Source organism: Trichomycterus rosablanca, unplaced genomic scaffold (genome assembly GCF_030014385.1).
Source record: "Trichomycterus rosablanca isolate fTriRos1 unplaced genomic scaffold, fTriRos1.hap1 scaffold_233, whole genome shotgun sequence".
Classification (NCBI taxonomy): domain Eukaryota; kingdom Metazoa; phylum Chordata; class Actinopteri; order Siluriformes; family Trichomycteridae; genus Trichomycterus; species Trichomycterus rosablanca.
The window spans coordinates 24301-45194 of record NW_026947061.1 but is presented as its reverse complement, the minus strand read 5'-3'; the positions used below and the strand labels follow the sequence as shown (position 1 = coordinate 45194).

Here is a 20894-nt window from a genome sequence, read left to right as displayed (position 1 = left end):
AATTTAGGATGTAATAACACTCACAATCATTTACACAATGTAATTACCCCCATCAATAAAATATTCATCTCTTATACACACAAAACCAATAAACTAAACCAGATCATCCATAAACCAGTGGTGTTTAATAATAGAGGAGAAAATCCACGTTCACAATCACTATAGTTGGTGTCCTCTGTTCCCACATCATTACAGAATTATGTTATAAGACATACCCATGTCCCAACTTTTTGGGAACATGTTGCAGTAATCAAATGTACAATAAGCACGTATATTTACCTCAATTTACTTCAAAAAACTTTATTGTAGTAAATTAATTTTAGGAAAAACTCACAGAATACAGTCAGGTAGCTCTAGCAAAGTCCATTAAAATGATGCATTGTTTTTGTAAACCTCCAACAGTGATCCTTGAAGGTTTTTTCAGAGTTACCATTCACTGCATTGTGTGTGAGGGCAAAACAATCTTGGGTCCTCGTCCAGGCAAGTTTGTTTAAGTTCCAGTTGATCTATTTTATCAGCTCCACTTACCATATAGAAGCACTTTGTAGTTCTACAATTACTGACTGTAGTTCATCTGTTTCTTTACATGCTTTGTTACCCCTTTCACCCTCTTCTTCAATGGTCAGGACCCCCACATAGCAGGTTTTATTTAGGTGGTGCTGGTGTGTTAGTGTGTGTTGTGCTGGTTTGATTGGAGTTTTTAAACAGCTCATTGTCACTGCTTGAGAATCATCCACCAACCAAAAATATCCAGCCCACAGCGCCCCATGGGCAGCATCCTGTGACCACTGATGTAGGTCTAGAAGATGATTGACTCAAACAGCAGCAATAGATGAGCGATCGTCTCTGACTTTACATCTACAAGGTGGATCAACTAGGTAGGAGTGTCTATTAGAGTGGACAGTGGGTGGACATGGTATTTAAAAACTCCACTCATACCAGCACAACACGCACTAACACACCAGCACCACCTAAATAAAACCTGCTCTGTGGGGGTCACACACTGAACTTGGGTTACATGATCATTTGAAGGCATGACGCTTAAACCCAAAAACTGTGAGAGACTTATAAAACTACCTGCTGTAGCACTTTGCCTGCTATCTTGTCCTTGTAAATAAGCATTACACATGTGAGAACTTTTAATAATCAGCCAAATGTAAACAAGTAACCACAGTACAAAATAATTCCAGAGGAAATCTCACAACATTAAGGTTGAAATTGTACAGAGAGGCCATTCAAATTATTCTATTAACCTCAAAAGATCCTATACTGATTAAGTTTGGTCTTCCTCTTTGTCCTCCAGCAGACCTTGGAAGGTCAGGTAAAAGGCACTGCAGTAGCTTGTTTCCTTGTTGGGACTCGACTGCACCTGCTCAGGTTTCTTGGAGCTGAATGGGTTTGGTCCAGTACTTTTAATGTCCATCTCTAACTCCAGCAGAATTTGCAGGGAGTACTGCAGCTCCTCATCACTGACAGAAAGAGAGAAGAAGAGAACGATGTATGATTTATTAAAGAGGGCAAAAGTACAGAGAGGAAACCCAGAACAAGTCGGAGACGACCACCAAGTGGCACAGCACGTGCCCAGCATGGGTCAAACTCTAGGGTACAATCTGCGAAAGGGCCACAACACCAATGGGGCAGCCAATCAACCATAGAACCAGCAACCTTCTGATCCAAGTAAACAGGTATGAAGAAACCTAAAGCTCTCAGTTCACATGCACTTGTTATTCATTCTGACAGCTTGAGATGATTTGCCATGCTGAATGACTTAAACTGCCTAAATCCAGCTGAGCTTGTACAGATGTGTTACAGTTGTAATTGAGCCAATAATGTCTCTGCAAATCCCAAATCCACATCTTAAAACACTTGTTCAGTTATTTCCAAGGGGGGCACAATCAGCGATGTCTAGATGTGAGATCTAAAACATATAAATGTGACAAATAATGCAGTCCCAGAAGGTTGGCTGTGTCTCCAAGCATAAGTCTCACACCAACATACAGACTTATGTTTTGTTCATATAAAAAGGGACACAGTTTAGTGTAAATCCAAGTGTTCAGATTTGTAGATGTGCATGTGTTTTTATTCTTACTTGCTCATGGTGAACATGGTGGGTATATTGTAATCTCTAGTAGCAACAGTGTCGGTAACCAGCCATCTGACATTCCCTGATGAGAATCAAACCCTGCAACAACAACAACAACAGAGAGTGTTGGGTCATCTGCTGTACTACCTCCTAGGCTCATGTGTCAAGTATTACAGACCTCTAATTGTGCTCACTATTGCTTCTAAATTCATGACTACCAAGGATTAAACTATTGAGACATTTGAGACTCTGGTTTAAGAACCAAACCATTAAAATGGCAGATGTGAACAGACAATGTACACCAACCAGGCATAACATTATGAGCACTGACAGGTGAAGTGAATAACACTGATTATCTCTTCATCATGGCACCTGTTAGTGTTTGGGATATATTAGGCAGCGAGTGAACATTTTATCCTCAAACTTGCTGTGTTAGAAGCAGGAAAAATGAGGAGCTAAGCGAGTTTGACATGGGCCAAATTGTGATGGCTAGACGACTGGGTCAGAGCATCTCCAAAACTGCAGCTCTTGTGGGGTGTTCCCAGTCTGCAGTAGTCAGTATCTATCAAAAATGGTCCAAGGAAGGAACAGTGGTAAACCAGAGACAGTGTCATGGGCGGCCAACTGCTGAAGAAGTTAATGCTGGTTCTGATAGAAAGGTGTCAGAATACACGGGGCATCACAGTTCGTTGTGTATGGGGCTGCATAGCCACAGACCAGTCAGGGTGCCCATGCTGACCCCTGTCCACCACCAAAAGTGCCAACAATGGGCACGTGAGCTTCATAACTGGATCACAGAGCAATGGAAGAAGGTGGTCTGGTCTGATAATTCACGTTTTCTTTTACAACGCGTGGATGGCCTTGTGCGTGTGTGTTGCTTACCTGGGGAACACACGGCACCAGGATGCACTATGGTAAAAAGGCAACCTGGTGGAGGCAGTGTGATGCTTTGGGCAATGTTCTGCTGGGAAACCTTGGGTCCTGCCATCCATGTGGATGTTACTCTGACATGTACCACCTACCTAAGCATTGTTGCAGACCATGTTCACCCTGTCATGGAGACGGTTCCCTGATATCTGTGGCCTCTGACACAAAGCAGAAATGCTTCAGGAATGGTTTGAGGAGCACAACAACCAGTTTGAGGTTCCAAATTCCCCAGATCTCAATCCAATCGAGCATATGTGTGATGTGCTGGACAAACAAGTCAGATCCATGGAGGCCACATCTCACAGCTTATAGGAGTTAAAGGATCTGCTGCTAACATCTTGGTGCCAGATACCACAGCACACCTTCAGGGGTCCAGTGGAGTCCCTGCCTCGATGGGTCAGGGCTGTTTTGGCAGCAAAAGGGGGGTCAGCACATAATGTTATGCCTGATTCTTGTGTCAGGCTGTGATATATATACAGTATGTGTAATAACAAAATGATGCATTTAGTATGTTCACATTTTAAATAATATGAATAGTTGTTTAGTACCTGGGTGAAATCCCACCACAAGATCTGGTCTGGTTGCCTCTCCTTTCTCCACAAGCTCCTCCCAGAACTGGTGGTAAAGTCCCTTGTAGGCACTAATGTAGACTCTACCTCTGGGACCAAACCCCCTTAAAGGAGGCCTTACAATGGGTCCCTGTACCACTCCCGGTCCTACCATGACCACCTCCAGCCCCTGATGCCCGGGGAACATACGACTTAGCTCATCCATGTCGGTGGTCCTCGCTCCCAGGGTCTCGGTGTTTCCTGCCCCCACCACATGGATGGTTAGGGGTCGGGAGTAGGGATTCAGATTGAACATTTGCATCGCCATTCCTATCGTCAGAGGACGGGAAAAGAATTCACTACACACACGGCACACTGATTCACAAAGCTCCTCGTCATGTGGCCGGGCCTGCAGGCATTGCTCCAGAGGTCTGTCATGTTTTTTCCAGACAGAATGGGCTCCAGTCGGGCTGTAAGGTCACCTTGCATGGATAGCCAGTCATCCCAGCATCGGACCTCTTTAGCAGGTTTAGACCACGCCTCTGTGGGAAAGGGCAGGTCCCCTATTGAGGGTTAAACATAAAAATGCATTGATTATTGAATCACTTCCACTTTATGTACTTTTGGTAATTTATTTGTCATCAAAATAAATTGGTCATATACGCTGATCAGCCATAACATTAAAACCACCTTATTGTTTCTACACTCACTGTCAAGTTCATCAGCTTCACTTCCCATATAGAAGCATTTTGTAGTTCTACAAATACTGACTGTAGTCCATCTGTTTCTCTGCATGCTGTTCTTCAATGATCAGGCATTATTTAGGTGGTGGATCATTCTCAGCACTGTAGTGACACTGACATGGCGGTGGTGTGTTAGTGTGTGTTGTGCTGGTATGAGTGGATCAGACACAGCAGCGCTGCTGGAGTTTTTTAACACCTCACTGTCACTGCTAGATTGAGAATCGTCCACCAACCAAAAATATCCAGCCAACAGCGCCCTGTGGGCAGTGTCCTGTGACCACTGATGAAGGTCTAGAAGATGACCGACTCAAACAGCAGCAATAGATAAACGATCGTCTCTGACTTTGCATCTACAAGGTGGACCAACTAGGTAGGCGTGTCTAATAGAGTGGACAGTGAGTGGACACGGTATTTAAAAACTCATACCAGCACAACACACACTAACACACCACCACCATGTCAGTGTCACTGCAGTGCTGAGAATGATCCACCACCTAAATAATAGCTGCTCTGTGATGGTCCTGTGGGGGTCCTGACCATTGAAGAACAGGGTGAACGCAGGATAAAAAGTATGTAGAGAAACAGATGGACTACAGTCAGTAATTGTAGAACTACAAAGTGCTTCTGTATGGTAAGTGAAGCTGATAAAATGGACAGTGAGTTTAATGTTATGGCTGATCAGTGTAATTTTAACACATGTATATGTTAGTGATGGTTTAAGCAAAATTAAAACTAGTTTTGTACAGTGTAGAATTATTTTTGATCATCATACCTTGATAAATAAGCCACTCGACAAGTCTATCTACAGCAGCCATGCGCAACTTTGAACAATATTTCTTATGGGTGCTCCAGTCCTGCTTCTGACAGTCCTTACTACAGTAATATACATTCAAACACCTGCAAAAGCCAGATTGTAGTACATCAAATACAAACAGGGGAACAGTCATTGATTTCAGGCTATGATTTAACAGGAGAAGAAAGAGACTAAAAACTAAACCAGCTAAATTATCTTGTCTGTATCATCTAGAAGGAAGCAGCATAAACTATGAAGTGGATGACGTATCAGTGAAAAGCAGTCTGGGGAATTTACACAATATGAGTCCGAGTCAAGTCAAGAGTTTTTAGGCTAGAGTCCGAATCAAATCACGAGTCAATATAATAAACACCAAACATGTAAATGTAACGTAGAAATAAACATAATCTGTAAGTTCAGATAAAAAACAACAACAGATTAGCGACTGTATTTTGCCGTTTTACTTAGTGCCTTTACTTTTCTAGTCATTGTGAAAATGAACATAATTTCCATAACAAGAAGGTACCAGTTAAAAGCTTCAACTGATACGTTTTGTTTTCATTGCGATAAATCACGGCACAGCAGCCAAAATCCAAAACACAGCTAAAAAAAATCATAACCACTGCTTACCTTAGATTCTGTTCTTCCAGATGCTATTAAATGTATAAGCGTGTGTCCCATTAGGAATAAAATCCGTCATTTTGTAAATGTGCTTATAATTAAAAACCTCCAAACTTTTCCCGGTTGTGAAGTAAAACACTAACTCGTTAGAAAGCCAATCAAGCATTTCATTGACACAAACTTAATGAATGCAAATAACAGCATTTCGTAATAAAAATTACAATCAGAAGGTCTGATTGGTTCGGAAAGCGCTCTTTCAACCATTAGCACCAATTCTGTAGGAGCGTTCCATTCACCCCGGTTGTTCCTGTGAAGTGGACACTACGTAGGGTATTCCACCGTTTTATGTGAGATTCCAATCCAAAGGTAACGAAAATGTTTAAATGAAGTGAACTTTAAACTGTGTAGGGAGTAGGGAGCGACGCTTCATCACTACGCCGGAACATTTACCCATTACGTGCGTTGCCGGGTTAAGACGGCCAGATTGTTATTAGAGAGCAGAATATTTATAATAATAATTATATATACATTAAAATATATACATCAATATATATATTAACACATGCTGACGCTAGCGACTCTTGTTGTTCACAAGTAATTCTTTAGCGAGTCATGAGTCGAGTCCGAGTCGAGTCTGAAGTCGCTGTGTGAAGTCTCTGCTATTTTGTAATAATCACGGATGTCACCATCAGGTATATTTATTAAATGTTGGGCTGATGGTAGTTAGTCAGAGTACACATGTTAAGTGTAGATGGTTTGGGAAGCCTGAATGATGTTCTTAATGGTCAACTAATTATGGCTAAAAAAGTACTTCCTAAACAGCAAGGGGTGCTCACAGGAAACTGTGGTGAGTCCCTTCCAATAGTGTTTCAAGGAGGCAAAAATCTATGAACCACTGACAGGGTGTTGGGCTGCCAAGACTCATCGATTCTAGATAAGATAAAGGTTCATATTGGTGATGAAGTGAATGTGTACACAGTACATCATACTCTTCTGTGTACTGTGGGCTGCACAGTCATAGGCCAGTCACAGTGCCTGTAAACATGAACATCGGTTGAACTGATGATTTTTCGTTTTTTGCTCTGGTATTACACATCTCTCACTAGAGCTGGGTAACACTGTCACCTCACTGTAAGAAGGTTCTGGGTTTGATTTCCAGGTGGATTGGTGGGTACTTTCAGTTTGAAGTATGCATGTTCTCCCTGTGTTTGCGTGGGTTTCCTCCAGAAGCTCCAGTTTCCTTCCACAGTATAAGAAGACGTGAAAGTGAGGTGAACTGGAGAGGTGAATTGTCCATAACTGTATAGCTGATAGAGCTCATCTGCTGCTACCTGCTGGTTAAAGTCTCCAGGCTGCTTTCTAATGGTTCATATAAACACAAATACTGACGAGTCTTACTGATGAACTGATGTCTGAAGAATAGAGAATCTTAAGAATATTGATGTTTTGATTAGCTGATTTTATGAAACAAAGAACTATCCACTAATCCTGCAGCATGTTTATAATCATTACAAAGTTATAACACATCCAGTCAGAACAGATCTTTACTTCTTACCTCGCACAGCGTCTGAGTGAATCTGCTGCTTGGGACGACTGTTTTCCACATCTGCAACAGAATTGAAACGATTCCTCCATCTTCTGGAACATTTCCTTCTGAGAGTGGAAGATGAGCGATGTTCTGTCTGCACCCTCCAGCACACTGCAGAAAAAACAAGTTGAATCATAACAATTTTACTCACACAAATGTACATGCATCAGTTTACAAAAATGATAATGTATCAATATTTTACACTTAACCAGAGAATAAAATAAAACTACTAATGTACAAAAATGTAAATAATAAGGTAAAACATTGCATAACTTCTGCACATTTTATTGCATCTAATACTTGCATAAGGTTGTGAAATATGTGTGTGTGTGTGTGTGTTGGGATATTTTAAGCTTTTTGTTCCTCATTCTTGACCTCCATGTGGAGCTATAAATAAAAAACATAGAAGCCTCATGGTGCAGCTGCTTCTTCTAGTCAGTAACAGAGGTTCAGCTGTTTTTGGACTCACGTATCGCTGCACGAGTTTAATGTTCTTTTCTCAGACAACAATTCACAAAAACATGAACATAATATAAATTAATAAATTAATATAAATGTTCAGCTCATATTATATGAGTCTTCATTCCATAAAACTGCATGAGAAATCATTCATGACTGCTATAAACCTCCATCATCAGATTAGATTAGTTTATATTTATGCTGCTGTTACAGGTTTTTAGGAAAACATTACAATAATATGATGTGATGCTATAAAGTATGTAATGAACGTAGCATTCATATAGAAACACAATGTAAAAAAGTTATTTTAATGAAACACTGAGGTGCTTACAACACTACAGATTACTGTGACATACTGTATTACCTACTTATAATTCACCATAGCGGTCTCTTACCTGTGTGTGTCTGTCATTATGAATCAGTTCAGTTTCCACCATGTGTGAAAGCTTGAAATCACCAAATCGATTCTTAATCAGATGATTCGTTCGGTTCGTTCCTCAGTTCAGGCGCACACTGAGAACTCAACCCGCTTTTTATAGATCCTACTACTGCACCACCCACAAGCCTCTGGAGCTTTCTGGTTCAGGGGACACAACATGAGAGTATTAAAACACTCAGCACTAATCTGACATATGTGATACACCATTTATTAACAATTCAGATTCATTATACCAGAGGTCACCAACCTACTACTACTACTTATAATTAATATTAATATACGTGAAGACTCTCTCTCTCTATTAATGATTATATATATATATATATATATATATATATATATATATATACGAGCTCTGAATGGATGTCATTCAGGGCACTTGTCAACACATCAAACGTGTGCGAACCTCTCAGTTGTTTACAGACTAAGGCTGCCGACATCTTTTGAGACTGTCAGGGTCAATCCAATGGCCAGTAATCCCAATGAAGCTCCGCCTATTGTCAGACCAGCAGTCGATGGTGGTGGCAATATAGACATTGCTGTCTAGTAATTTCTTATGATCAGACTTTCTTAATACACATCTAAGAGGTTTTGTGGGTTCTAAACTACATATTTCTTTAAGTTCTTGACTGAGCTTAATGCCGCCAACCAGTGACTGGAGCAGATACGACTCAGGTCCTAGGATTTGTACGTGTAGATTCTGGGTTTTAGGAGGTTCAGCTGCTGTTAATATTTTTTTCCAATTGAACTAAAAACACAACCTGAATTGATGTTTAATTGTTCATTAAGACTTCACTAAGAGTTATTACAATCAAGCAAATGTAAAGCATATTTCTACATGAAGAGCATCTGTTTCCAGATTATATACACTGAAGTTAAAAGAATAATGGAGCTGGTTCAGTAATTGTGTAGTAGTTTAAAAGCAAATTTTGTTTGTTTGTAAACTGTGAATTAGTTCTTAATCTGGTCGTGATGTTAGTGAATGAAATCTACATCACTCTGATGGTCTGACCGATGAGCTGTCTGTTCTGACATGTTACTTAAGCCCGGCTAGCTCAGTCGGTAGAGCATGAGACTCTTAATCTCAGGGTCGTGGGTTCGAGCCCCACGTTGGGCGAGTATCTTCATTTAACATCTACGAAAACCAAAAGGACGTTTTTCCACTTTCTCCGGTGACTTATCAGGTGCATGTTTGTGCTTGTAGGACTCTTGTTTACTGAATGTTTTTAAGTTACTTACTTCCACTATTCTGTGGGACTACACGTTGTTGTATCTCATATCTGTTTGATTAACAGGCAGGTTGTGCAATAAGTCACTCGTCCCTGGGTGGGCTTGAGCCACCAACCTTTCTGTTAACAACAGAATGCACTAACCGATTGCGCCACAGAGACACACACCTAGATGTTTCATTGGATGGTACACACGGGTCATATGACTTGTTGACATTTAAGTCAGGCTAATAAACAGTATAACACTCAGTGTTGCCACCTTACAGTATCTCACAAAAGTACGTGCACCGCCCACATTTCTGCAAATATTTTATTATATCTTTTCATGGGACAACACAATAGAAATGAAACTTGGATATAGCTTAAAGTAGTCATTGCACAGCTTGTATAGCAGTATAGATTTTTTGTTGGTTATCCTGGGTCGGTTCATGATACAAGGGTACTAAAAAACTGCCCTGTATATAAAGAGGGCTCATACCCACCTGCTCTTTAGACTGCTATAGAAGACTGCTCTTTATATGAGCTAAGATCTCTCAAAGCATTTTATCACTATTGGTGTGAGAGCGATGGGCCGGTAGTCATTCATACATGTGATGCTGGACTTCTCTGGGACTATAATAACATGAAATATATAATTATTTGCATTAGCAGAGAATTTACACAAGTGAAGACTGAAGAAATGTTTGGTCTGTTTCAGACACACACGTACAAATTAGTTAAAACCAGCTGTTGTGGTCTAAGTGCTGTAGGTTGTGATGTAGTTTTTCTCTTATTCCTCAGTGAAATTGATTGAAGTCAGTATTTCTCGTTGTGAAGTTTTGCTTTGATCTTCACTGAAAGAGTGCAGACTCTAATGGTTTCTAAAGTCAAAAACGTATTTGCCCTTCAGTAAACGTTTGTAAATAATGTGACCCGTGTGTACCGTCCAATGAACTAGCTGTGTGTGTGGCGCAATTGGTTAGCGCGTTTGGCTGTTAACCGAAAGGTTGGTGGTTTGAGCCCACCCAGGGAGGAGTGCCTTTTATTGCACAACCATGCCTGATGATCAAACGGATATGAGACGCAACAACAACAACGTGTAGTCCCACAGAATAGTGGAAATAAATAACTGAAAAACATCCAGTAAACAACAGTCCTACAAGCACAAACATCCACCTGATAAGTCACCGGAGACCGGCTGTCCATTGACATCAAATGAAGATAGTCGCCCAACGTGGGGCTCGAACCCACGACCCTGAGATTAAGAGTCTCATGCTCTACCAACTGAGCTAGCCAGGCTTAAGTAGCATGTCAGAACAGACAGCTCATCGATCAGACCATCAGAGTGATGTAGGTTTAATTCACTAACAACACGGTCAGATTAAGAACTAATTCACAGTTTACAAACAAACAAAATTCAGAATAAGCAACAGAAACAGACTTAGGCTGCGTCCGAAATCGCATACGTACTAGATTGGAGGAAATATGCACCGCTCTGCCGACAAAGAAGTATGTACTTTCAGTACAGAAGTGTGGAGTATGCACACAACACAACACCCGTACGTACTACGTCCGCCATCTTACCAACGTAAAGTGACCATAGTTACAGACTGCATGCTCATTTCAAGCTCCACTCGCCAAAATTTTGGGTATCTATTGTCTTTATTTGCGCCACTTACTGATTAATCTATAGTCATGTATCCCGACTCCACACTGAGACGGCAGAGAGTAGTAAATCACAGAAGAGAACTAAGAAAGTTATTGATTTTTTTACCTCAGAGATAATGTAAGTACTGCCAACCTCTTTAGCAACAGTATACTACATTACCATGATTAGACTAATACAATGAAATAAATGACAAAATGATAGATCTGACACATTAATAATTACAGTAGAATAATTTTTCGAAAATCGTCTGTGCACAACATTGTGCACAGAATGAGTATGGCTGTCAGAGGGCTCGTCAGGAGGATCATCACCCTACCAACTGGTGATGAACTAGAGTGTGTAGGATCCGAATGTTTTAGAGTGGCAGTTGGTGCTACTGATGGGTGCCACATTCGAATAAAACCCCCATCTGCCAACGCACAGTGCTACCTAAACAGGAAGCTGTTCCACTCGATTCAGCTTCAAGCCATCTGTGACCACCAGGGGAAGTTCAGAGACATTTTTGTTGGTTACCCTGGGTCGGTTCATGATGCAAGGGTACTAAAGAACAGCCCTGTGTATAAAGAGGGCTTATACCCACCTGCAGGACGATACATTCTTGGGGATGGGGGTTATCCCTGCATTAATACACCCATCCGGCTCCTGACCCCCTATCGAGAGCCTGTGCAGAACCCTGTACAGGCTCGTTTTAACAGCAAACTGTCCAAGGCCAGGAATGTGGTGGAAAGGGCTTTTGGAATGATGAAGACAAGATGGCATTCCATTTTCTTTAAAGCCCTTGAGGTGAGCCCTGTCTTCGCCCCGGAGGTTGTTGCATGCGGTGCGGTGCTCCACAACCTCTGTATCACTCATGGAGACATTATTGAGCCAGAATTAACAGAGGTACATGTTGACCAACCAGAGCCTGTAATAAATGACATTACATCAGGTGAAGATGCAAAGCATCTGGCTGCAGCTGTCTCAGCACCACAGCACAGCATACCAGCTCTTTATGAGCATGATTATATTTACAAAAAAATTTTGTTAATAGGTTCATGTTGTTTGTTTTTACGTTTTGTTCTACAGTTCTTGATTGTCTCTTGACATTAACAGTTTATGCATTATTTAAAAGTAAAACTTGAATATTTTTTTAATTACAATTTCCAATTTTCCAATTTTTCCAGTTTTTCTATTTTTAATTAAGATTAAATGAAAAAGAAAATTCTTTATTTCCATTATTTGCCAACACATTTTCTTTCTCACAACATGCAATAATACTACAACACTTTTTGATTTTCAACTATTTATTTTTTCATTAGAATCTGTAGGATTTCAATAAACCTTTCCTCTCTCTCTCTTGCCTCCCTATCTCTCCTTTCCTCCCTCATTCTTGCTTCCTGGTCTCTCCTCTCTCTCTCGCGTCTCTTGCTCTCGCTTTTCCTCTCTCTGGTGCGCCTCTTGCTCTCTCTTCTCCTCTCTTTCTCTTCTTTCCCTTTCTCTTCTTTCCTACCTCTACTCAGCCTCTCTTCATCTTCTCTCCTCGTTCTCTGCTGCTTCTATCTCCTTCTCATTTTCACTTTCTTCCATCTCTCTCAGATACTCAACTAAATCTTTCTTCCCTCGTCTCTTTTTGGCTGGGGTTTCCATGCTTCTCGAGGATGGTGAAGCTTCAGCAGCATCCTGGCCGGATGAGGAAATAAGGGTCGGTGGGCCAATTGATGGTCTCTCACCTATTGCCTCATCCATATCCGCATACCATTTCCAGGATGCTGCTGTTGCTTCACCACCCTCTGTACTTACCCCAGTAGGTGGACACTTAAGTTCCTACAAGATTCATAAACACAGTACAAGGATCTTAACTTGGATTACAAATCTTTTCTGATATTTTTACTGAAGATCTTGCCAACAAACGAAGCTTACTTTGTATTTTTGTTTGAGGTTCTCCCACCTCTACAATATAATGCACATAACAGTTATTAATGTTTATAGCATACACTGCTTCAAAAAAAGTTTAGTCATTAAAAGTTTTTAATGCTTTGAAAAAGTTTGCAAAACTTAAATACTAAAACTTGTGTTTATACCACCCTTTGTAATTAATATTATGCATAAGATGCAACACAAATTTTGTTATGTCAAACAAACAGTCACTTACTCAAACCCTCGAACCGCTGCATTCTGTTTTCCAGTGAAGAGGGCCTGGTTGGCCACTCTCCACCGGATAAGATTTTTAGTGTCTTCATCAGACCCTGCAATATCAAACATTAGTTTTAAAAGGGATTTCTAATGTGACTGTGTAGCAACATTACAACAATCATGAATATTTAGCCTCAACAACCCCAAAGCTAGATATATCTACCTTCCTAAAGATAGTTTAGGATAGCCCATCACTAGCATTACAGATAAAATTAAATGAATCTATAGATAGATCATTTATTACAGCAGCTCAATATATATTAATGCAAAGTATTATAGTAATCAAGTATTAAAGTATGCAAGTATTCAAATTTGCAAGTATTAAAATACAAAAGTATTAAGTACACATGTCATGTTGTACAACATTATGTAGTTTAATACATTGAATAAAAAGTAGTATATCGCTTTTATTGTCCTACCAGAATGACAACGTTTGAAGCCCAGGTCAATAGGACCTGCTAGTTAGAGAAGTCTCACTTGTTTGTTAGTTTAAGTCCAAGAGACGGGGTGTGGCCCATATGGGGATCGAACCCACGACCTTGGCATTATTAACACCACACTCTAACCAACTGAGCTAACCGGCCGATGTACAAGGGCAGGTCATATACCCACATACCTGATTCTACACTGACAGCCCTTCAGTTAAGGACCTGCCACACAGAAACGATGGAGAGCTTTACTGTTGTTGAGCAGAACAGATCTTCGTGTGAGATGAAGCCAGAATTAAAGATGGTAGAAGAACAGGGTGATATTCTTACTTTCAGTTATTAAATTACTCAGGTTAGAAAGTCCTGATACACAGCACATGCTCACCTGACTCTCTCTCAGCCATGCTACCTTTAATCATTAAAGAGGGTGTGGCCCATACGGGGATCGAACCCGTGACCTTGGCGTTATTAGCACCACACTCTAACCAACTGAGCTAACCGGCCAGTTCATCTGTTCTCTGTTCAGATTTTTGTACATAATTCTACACTAACCCCATTCAACCAGCAGCACAAAAACCATTTGAGATTCTGCACACTTACAGTGAAGATCTGCAGAAATGAGCGGCTCCTAAACTGAGTTTGTTTGTTATTGCACCAGAAATGCAGCAGTTTCATGTTATTTTAATGACCCGAGATCTCAGTCCTACTTCAGACATCACTGTCTAGTCATTTCTTATGTTCAGACTTTCTTAATACACATCTAAGAGGTTTTGTGGGTTATGTGTGAACTATCTAAACTATACTGTATTGTGGTACATTCATTCAGTCTTCATCAGTTTAGACCCGCCCACTTAACCACCAATTTGCCTCCACAGTGAGCCTGTATAGAGAGAGATTTGATTTTTTGTATACCGTCCAATGAAACAGCTGTGCTGTTAGCTGTGCGCATGTCTGTGTCACAATCGGTTAGCGCGTTCGGCTGTTAACCGAAAGGTTCGTGGTTCGAGCCCACCCAGGGACGAGTGTCTTTTATTGCACAACCTGCCTGTTGATCAAACCTTTAAACCTCAGTGTATATTATCTGGAAACAGATGCTCTTCATATAGAAATATGCTTTACATTTGCTTGATGGTAATAACTCTTAGTGAAGTCTTAATGAACAATTAAAACATCAATTCAGGTTGTTTTTAGTTCAACTGGGAAAAAATATTAACAGTAGCTAAACTTCCTAAAACCCAGAATCTACACGTACAAATCCTACATTCATTCCACAAAGTTCACAAACATGATTTAATGAGTGAAAACTTGATGTTTGGAGCCTCTCTGGTGTGCAGGCTGGTACTGTGTATCAGCACTACTTACTGCATGCAGGACCTGAGTCGTATCTGCTCCAGTCACTGGTTGGCGGCATTAAGCTCAGTCAAGAACTTTAAGAAATATATAGTTTAGATAGTTCACACATATAAGAACCCACAAAACCTCTTAGATGTGTATCATTAAAGTCAGTTTCAGCTGCTTGAATGGAGTTAGTGTAGAATTATGTTATACAAAGATTTAAAGTGACTACATGAATTGGCCGGTTAGCTCAGTTGGTTAGAGCATGGTGCTAATAACGCCAAGGTCGCGGGTTCGATCCCCGTACGGGCCACACCCACTTTTGGACTTAAACCAATGAGCCTTCTCCAACTACCAGATCCTATTAACCTGGGCTTCAAACGTTGTCTCTGACAAGTGTGAGATCTTTTTAATGCCCCTCTCATTCAAGTCAGAAACATGCCATTATTTCAATTAGCCAAACTTAATGACCCTTCTGTAAATGGTTTAATGTGCACACTGCTGCTACTGGCTTGTTTTTCTTTTCTACAATGTAAGTTCATACCTTCAGGTTCATGTTCTTTGAGATCTCTCTATGGCGTCAGATTGGTGCCAAAAGTCGAGAGCACATTTTATTTGTGGGCGAGCAGGATTTTCTCAGCTCTCGCACGAATTCACCCCGCTCGCTCACGAATGAGTTGTGCTCACGCACGAAATTGCATGCGCGCGCTCGAAACGCTGCTCTCGCGCTCAAATCATATGCGCGCACTCAAAGCAAACTGCGCTCGCGCTCAGATATTTCTTGCTCGCTCTCAGAACTGCACTTGCCCTCGCGCTCGGAGTTTGCACGTTAAAACAGTGCCAAAAGTCGTCGACCAATCAAAATGTGTTTTCAGCTTCGACCAATGAGCCCCAACTTTCCATTGTAAAGAGAGTAATGGACAATCAACGACCTCAGGTAAGATTATTAATTATTTTAATTTTAGACTTATTTTAGAGTACATAAAATCATCATGTTAAAAGGGTAGAATTTGTTAAAGCTTTAACAATCAGGCATATTCTGACTATACTCATCTTTTAACATGTATGTCTAATTATCTTAGGTTTCTTTTGTTGTCTAGGCCTTACTAAGACATAAAGCTTTGGAGGGGTAGCTGCATAAATAGCAGTATGTAGTAAGTATTGATCTGAATTATTTACATTTCATTTGCACACATGAAATGATTATTATTGATTAATTAGCGGAAAAAATCATATTCCTGAAGATATATTAAATGCCCTCAGGCAAATTCACATGTTGGTGAGTGAACATGTGGAAACCAGAATGTCATCCATCAGGGTACAGACAGTTCCACAAGTGACTGAACTTAAATCCATGCTAGGATTCCCACTGGCCACATTTGGGCATACTGGCACAAATGTCCTTGATTGTCTAAGTTATAAATTTCTTCAACATATATTTCCCTACACTGTTTATTGTTTCTACATTTTAAGGCTATTGTTGTCCTTGAATTCTATACAGCTACCACTTTTTCACAGATGTTATTTAGTCAACAAAGTATTACATTTTAAATAATTTATTTTGTCTTACAGAATTGAAAGGCTGTTGGTTGATGTGTGGACAGCTGTGACCTCCACATATTATGATATCCTGCACAATGTTGAACAAGTTGAGATGCTGGACATTGCAAATACCCTGCACCTCTTTCTGGTACACCTTGTGTTTCTTCCCCGACCTTCAGATCTTTGTTGAAGGCTGGAACCAACATCCCCGTTCATGACAACGGAACAAATGTGGCAAATGTAACTTTTGTACTGACTCTGACTTGTACTGACTCTATTCTCATAGATATTATATATAAATAAATAACAGTACACAGTTTGTTTTACTAATTTATTGAATGGGCACAAATATCCACAGACGAACTGGTCTGGATGTGTTCCTGTCCTGTGAGCCATTGAAAGAATGTTCTTGGACAAAGAGAGGGCGAACCAGCTGTCTTAACCATAGGTGGTAAAGTCTGCATTAGCCTGTTCAGAAAGAAACATCAAAAAGCAAAATAAGCATTGACCTTTGTATAGATTACAATGTTTCTTGTTATATACATGTACATACCACTCTGCAAATGTATTTACAGAAGTGTAGTCAATCATATTTTTACAACAGCTTAAACACACACACGCTGGTGTTATTATAGCAGGTGAACGAAGCAGAATTGGAATTAAGGTCCATATTTAATGCATTAACTCAATAATTATAACGGTGTCCTAATATGATAGTATTGTCCTTATAATTTAATTATAGGAGTAATAAAAATGAAGATAATATCAAATACATTGTTATCTTTCTCCACACTAGCTGGCATGAATTTCTATACAATCCAATAGAAAATATTTTTGACACACTGAACATTAAGCCTAAATAAAACATTAGTGTTAACAATATCAATACACAATAAGTGCACCATATTAAATGCAGACTGGTTGGTGCTATGATATTGTTGATATTGCAGATATGTTTTTACCTTACTGCTTGGTGTTCTAACACTACTTGCTTCCTTGCTGGATTCTGGTGGGGGGAGGGGAACGCTGTCATTGTATGTGGCTTTTTCTTGAACACTGCAAATTATTCAGAAACCTACATTTAAAACATTACATTATGCATGGTAAATATGCAATGTTTACACTTTATATAATAGTAAAGAAAGCAAAAGCCTGACATACTGTAAGGTATCAAAAACTATCAAATTGCTGTAATAATAAAAAAACAGCAAAACATTCAATTGTAAAACATTTTATTTTAAAGAGTTGCGGTTAAATTATTTAATGTGTCATGTTTGATATTCTAGTCTTGGTTGGGAAAGTGAACATAATGTTCACTATGGTGTTAGAGATAGTTCATCATATCATTTAGGTGGCTATAGCTTCCAGATCTACCCACTTTGATTTACTAAAATAGTCCATTTTTGTGCTGTGGCACTAAACACGTGAGCACATGAACTTTACTGTATAAAGGCTTTACTTTATTAATTAACATGTACAATACACAAAAGCTATTTTATCAAGTTAGGGGTACCGCTTTAGTTTATATTCACATAATGACACAAAGTTAACCTTACATTCTCTTTAACACTTTTTTTTAAATTAAAAAATAGTCTAAAATGAAATAATTATTAATCTTACCTGAGGTCGTTGATTGTCCATTTGTCTTCACAACGGTTCACTCTCTTCGACCAATGAAAATGCAGGGGAAGCTGGAGCTCATTGGTCGAAGCCGAAAACACATTCTGATTGGTCGACGACTTTTGGCACTAGGCTTGTTCGACTTAACCCGGCGCTGCGCAGACCGATCGCCGCCTGGCTCGGTACGGTGCATGCCGGTAAGTTTTTTTTGTCCGACTTGCGTCGGCGCCACCGGCGCGTCACAATGACAGACTAGTTATAATCTCGCGAGAGCGGGGCGGCTGCAGGCGGCGGAACCAGTCCCTGCAGTTGCTCTCCACGGGCTGCGCTGCCTGAGACACGGCTTGATGACGACAAAGCTTAATCCTCATTGGCTAGAAGCTCCGCTGAATCCTCTGGCGGTTGTTTCATTTCATTCTAAAATGTAAATCTCAGTTTATTTGTCTTAAAGACCCGATATGTGCGAAATACTATCATGCTTTCTAGTAGCATGACAGTTTATTTTCGTACAAATTGCAACATATTTTATAATTATCATTCCATATCATGCAAAGACTCTAGTAGGCTACCTGATATGTAACAGATCTTTTTATCTTGATGTTTTTCTAGAACTTCTGATGGTCCTTGTCTTCTAATTGTATTAATATAATGCAATCTGAATTTCTTTAATATTTTATATCTTAAATGTTTTAATACCACTATCACTATTACACTATAAATTTATTTTTCATTCTTCTCTGTAAACTTTGTAAACATTTTAAAATATGCTACATAAATAAAGCTGTGTGGATGAGCATGGTGTCATGTTTCTTTACAAAAACCTGTTCTGGAAGAACAAAACAATCTTGTTCAGAAGATGATTGTGTTAAGAGATTCATCTTCAATAAACCACAGCCACTATTCACCATCAATGCCTAAATAACTGATTTGTCAGTGCTTGAAGAAGCACAAACACACACAATTGTACAAATGTACATATTAACCACATTATTCATTAGTGATTCATACTGGGCACATCGGTGAGCATACTGAAGTATACCGTTTAACAATGCATCTATAAAATACAGTGGCATGCGAGTATGTGGGCACAATTACTGTTACTGTGAACAGTTAAGCAAGTTGAAGATAAAATTATCTAAATTATCTATATAAACCAAAAGTTTGGGTACCCTGCATGGTTAGTACCTAGTAGCACCCCCTTTGGCAAGTATCACAGCAGAGTCTTTTAATTCTTGTTTAAGGGGTTTTCACCAATTCTTCCTTGCAAAAGTCTTCCAGTTCTGTGATGTTCCTGGGCCATTTTGCATGCACTGCTCTTTTGAGATCCATCTACAGATTTTTAATGATGTTCGGATCAGGGGACTGTGAGGGCCATGGTAAAACTGGATTATTCAGAAACTGCCATTTCATAATTACATTTCAAACAGTTTTTTTCAGTTGTGAACAAGCCATAACCCTAACAGGCTAATTAAGGTCTGAGACCTTGATTAAAGTTATGCTCAAACCTCCTAGGGTTCCCATACTTTTGCAACATACTCCTTTCCTTTTTCCACTCTAAAATAGTAAAATAAAATAAAAAAATAATACAAAAAAAAAAAAAAAAAAAAATAATAATAATACACTGAAATTGCTTAAAATGTTGAAAAGTGTGTTTCATCTTTAACTTTATGCCTTTTGGAGATCATTTCATCTTCAACTTGCTTAACTGTTTACAGTAACAGTAATTTCGACCAGGGGTGCCTAAACTTTCGCATGCCATGGTAACATCCAATATTTCCCTGTTGCATGTTGTGTTTAGTCATAAAAGGTTAGTTTTTTATCCCAGCAATTATCAAACTAATTTCATCACTAATGCGGTTAATTTATAAATATATTCACTTTTTTTAAACTGCAGTCTATACACAACACGGCTGCACAATGGCATTTACCGCTAATTGAAATGTGTTCATTTTGTGTAGGCTAAAGACCACTCACTAAAGCAATTAATACTTAATGGAAAGATGTGTTTTGAGAGGCAATTTGGCACCAATACAAATTAATTGGAATAACGATCTACACCTTTGAAACAGGTGTGCACTATTTATCCATTAATCCTTTTGGTATATAAGGCCACTGTTTCATGTTACATGTGCTATAATGTCACATCATGGACAATGTACTTATCAATTTAAAGGACAGCCAAGGGAATATCACCCTATGTGTACCAAAAACTGTTGCAGAAAGGCTGAAACATGGTGAGTAAACAAAAAATGCATGATACCATTGTAATGGTTTTAGGAATACTTTATTTACTTTGATATACTTTTGCAGATAAAGAGTATTTAGCTAACACAATGACTCAAATAAGAACGGCAGGGAATACAAAAAGCTATGAACCAGGTACACTCTTTATTTATACTAAACAATCACATCACAGTTTTTGAATGCTTTTTCTTTGTAGTATTTTTATAAAGTGGTCTTGTTGACTGTCTCTGCAGCCTCTACTGTTGATTCATCCTTCACCCAGAGCTCCACTCCTGCAACCAGGCCCCCTCCCTCCCTTACACCCACAGTTGTGTTTAAATCCCCAGCTACCTTCACCCAGTCCTCCACTCCTGCAACCAGGCCCCCTCCCTCCCTTACACCCACAGTTGTGGTCAAATCCCCACTTACCATCACCCAGTCCTCCACTCCTGCAACCAGGCCCACTCCCTCCCTTACACCCACAGTTGTGTTTAAA

The 20894-nt window shown here is 39.6% G+C and overlaps 2 long non-coding RNA genes, 4 other non-coding genes and 1 pseudogene across 6 annotated transcripts; 2 read left to right on the top strand and 5 right to left on the bottom strand.

Annotated features, from left to right (window-relative positions):
* Positions 1-690: 690 nt before the first annotated feature.
* LOC134307016 (putative protein MSS51 homolog, mitochondrial) lies at positions 691-8174 on the bottom strand (annotated as a pseudogene).
* Positions 8175-9245: 1071 nt separating this feature from the next.
* Positions 9246-9318, top strand: trnak-cuu (transfer RNA lysine (anticodon CUU)). Its single transcript has one exon. It is a non-coding gene; the product is annotated as a tRNA-Lys (tRNA).
* Positions 9319-10635: 1317 nt separating this feature from the next.
* trnak-cuu (transfer RNA lysine (anticodon CUU)) lies at positions 10636-10708 on the bottom strand. Its single transcript has one exon. It is a non-coding gene; the product is annotated as a tRNA-Lys (tRNA).
* Positions 10709-12656: 1948 nt separating this feature from the next.
* LOC134307015 (uncharacterized) lies at positions 12657-12996 on the bottom strand. Its single transcript, XR_010009631.1, has 3 exons — positions 12978-12996; positions 12814-12881; positions 12657-12737 (listed from the first exon to the last, which is right to left on the bottom strand). It is a non-coding gene; the product is annotated as an uncharacterized LOC134307015 (long non-coding RNA).
* Positions 12997-14108: 1112 nt separating this feature from the next.
* trnai-aau (transfer RNA isoleucine (anticodon AAU)) lies at positions 14109-14182 on the bottom strand. Its single transcript has one exon. It is a non-coding gene; the product is annotated as a tRNA-Ile (tRNA).
* A 1070-nt stretch (positions 14183-15252) lies between these two features.
* On the top strand, positions 15253-15326 carry trnai-aau (transfer RNA isoleucine (anticodon AAU)). The gene has a single exon. It is a non-coding gene; the product is annotated as a tRNA-Ile (tRNA).
* Positions 15327-16937: 1611 nt separating this feature from the next.
* Positions 16938-18276, bottom strand: LOC134307014 (uncharacterized). Its single transcript, XR_010009630.1, has 3 exons — positions 18176-18276; positions 17518-17611; positions 16938-17023 (listed from the first exon to the last, which is right to left on the bottom strand). It is a non-coding gene; the product is annotated as an uncharacterized LOC134307014 (long non-coding RNA).
* Positions 18277-20894: the final 2618 nt, after the last annotated feature.